The 2,807-nt window shown below is 42.4% G+C and overlaps 1 pseudogene across 1 annotated transcript; it reads left to right on the top strand.

The window, feature by feature from the left end:
- The first annotated feature begins 1,092 nt into the window (after positions 1-1,092).
- Positions 1,093-1,903, top strand: LOC308434213 (zinc finger CCHC domain-containing protein 9-like; annotated as a pseudogene). The gene has a single exon. The product of its transcript is annotated as a zinc finger CCHC domain-containing protein 9-like (transcript).
- The last annotated feature ends 904 nt before the right edge of the window (positions 1,904-2,807 follow it).

Below are 2,807 nucleotides of genomic sequence, written 5' to 3'. Positions count from 1 at the left end.
GTGGTGGGTTTGGTTAGTTGATCATTTTGTTCTTCCCGAGGGGTTGCAGACCCTTTCAGCTCTTTCAGTCCTTTCTCTAGTTCCTTTATTGGGGTCCTCATGTTCAGTCTGATGGTTAGTTACAAGCATCCTCCTCTGTATCATTATGTCTCTGGTAGAACCTCTGAGGAAGCATACTTATCAGGTTCCTGCTAGTAAGCACTACTGGGTATCAGCAATAGTGTTAGTGGATGCCTATAGGGTGGATCTCCAGGTGAGGCAGTCTCTGGATGATTTTTTCTCCAATCTCTGCTCCTCTATTTGTTCCTTTATTTCCTCCCATGAGTGTTTTGTTCTCCCTTCTAAGAAGGACAAAGGCATCCAACTTCTGGCCTCCCTTCTCTTTGAGCTTCATAAGTTCTGGGAATTGTTTCTTGGGTATTCTGAGCTTTCTAGGCTAGTATCTGCTTATAAATGAGTACATACTATGAGTGTTTCTTGAAGAATGACTTAAGTGACACTAATTAACTGCACTTGGGAAACATAGTGATCATCCCATTATTATGCCCTTTGTGAGGTCAAATGAGTGCTTTGCTTTCTGTCAGCAGTGTCTGGAACTCTGGGATAATAAGGGTGTTTGGTGAGGCTTTGCTTGTAGCTTTAATGTTTAGAGTGGTCTGTGTTTTCTTAATTTATAGTGAGCTTCTTTGAATCAAGTGATTAGATAAAGAAATCTTTCTGAGGCTTCTACCCACAAGGGTAAAACCATTAATTCTACTGAGTATCTATAAACCTGACAATGGTCTAATATTCTTTAAAAATGCTGATAAGACAGAGCATTCTCTGGTATTGAAGTGATAGGTGGTTTGGCCAGTTTCACTGGCTTTGGGACCCACCTTAGATGTTAGGTACATCTGGTTAAAAAAAAATGGAGACAAACAGCTTTTAGTAGGCTCTGTCATATCTGCTATACATGAAATATATGGACTTGTGTTTTTTTTCTTGATAATTCAGTTGATTCCAGTGATAAGTTAGTGTTTAAGAATATGTGTTGTCGCTCTCAGCTGCTCTGGAGGATTCACATGGGATCAATTAAGTACCTCTGATCCAACCATGACTAAGTGGGCTAGAGTCAGTACTTCAGATAGTAAGAGACCCTTGTCTGCAACATCATGGGAGGATATGAAGAAGGGATCTGCGGAGAGAGCAACCCCAAACCCTCCACGTCATAAGCAGTGTCAAATCAGTGGCCGTCCCTTAGAAACGATGCACCTCAAGCAAAACGCAAAAAGAACAAGAAGAAAAAGAGTATTCGAATGAAGATGTGAACGGGTTCATGGAATACCTGAAGCAGAGCTCACAGGTGCTTCACAATGGACAGCTGATAGCAGCCGACAGCCGGGAAGTAAGGGAAGAACTTGCAGTGGCCTTAAAGAAGGACAGTCACCGGGAAGAAAGGCGGCTAGAGAGACAGGCGGCAAAGAAGAATGCAATGGTATGTTTCCACTGTCGACAACCTGGCCATGGAATTGCCGACTGCCCAGCTGTACTAGAGAGTCAGGACATGGGCACCGGCATTTGTTACCGCTGCGGGTCCACGGAGCACGAGATGACGAAGTGCAGAGCTAACGTGGACCCTGCACTTGGTGAATTTCCTTTTTCAAAATGTTTTGTCTGTGGAGAAATGGGACACCTGTCCAGATCCTGCCCCGATAATACCAAAGGAGTCTATGCTGACGGTGGCAGCTATAAACTCTGTGGCTCCGTGGAACATTTCAAGAAAGATTGCCCTGAAAATCAGAACTCAGATCGAATTGTCACAGTTGGTCGCTGGGCCAAGGGGATGAGTGCAGACTAAGAAGACCTGGGTGTGCCGAAGCCGCAGAGACCTAAGACGGAAGGACCCAGAGTCGTTAACTTCTGATAAGAATCGGTACATATGACTCTGACCTTGACGGGGGCCAGGTCGCCTACACTCCATCAGAAAGTACAGAGTGATTAATTATACCCTTTAGATCTGTGTGTGTGTGTCTGTCTGTATGTATGTATGTCTCTCTATGCCTGTGTGTCTCTCTGTATTTGAAACAGATTCTTTGTAGCCCAGCTTGGCTTCAGACTAATAACCCTGCTTCAGTGTCTAGAGTACTGAAATTACAGGCAACGTGCCTAAGAGCAGATCTTAACAGATGGAACTGAGAAATAACGAAGTGCCTCGATCCCGATGGTGGCAGTCATCGCTACAAATGTAAATTATGAATCAAAATTGACCCCTAAACTAACCATATGTCTTTCAGCTTGTGAATAAAAAAATATTTTGTTATATGCTCTTAATTCAGAGTATCAATTTATTGTAATAAAAATTTATTTGCATGTTGTCACAAAATCTGTAATTTTGAGTACTGAATAAAATTTTATCAAGGCTTTTGTCTTAAAAAAAAAACAAAAAACAAAGAATGTGTTGTTTCCTGAAACCACTGCTTCTGTCAAAGGATTATGGACAAGGGAAATCATATTCCCTTGCATATAGAGTGTACCAGGGGTCCTTAATTGGGTTTTTATCCTGTAAGTACCCCTTCTCTTTCAATAAGGAGGCCTCCTGTAGCCACGTTGGCCTTATATTGAGGCCTTCCAAGCTCTAAGGCATAATGGCATTTGGGTGAATGCTGATCTGATAAATCTGAACAAACACTAAGTTTAGGGAATGGTTTCGGCTCCTATCCATCTCAGAAGATTCAAGCCCATATCATGAATTGTGAGTCTAATAACATATAGTAAGCATCTCTGGAACTTTGAGCCCCGGAAGTCACATATAAGTTCTTGTCATCAAC

The sequence above is a fragment of the Micromys minutus genome (genome assembly GCF_963924665.1).
Source record: "Micromys minutus genome assembly, chromosome: 1".
NCBI lineage: Eukaryota > Metazoa > Chordata > Mammalia > Rodentia > Muridae > Micromys > Micromys minutus.
This window is presented reverse-complemented; position numbering and strand designations above follow the sequence as displayed.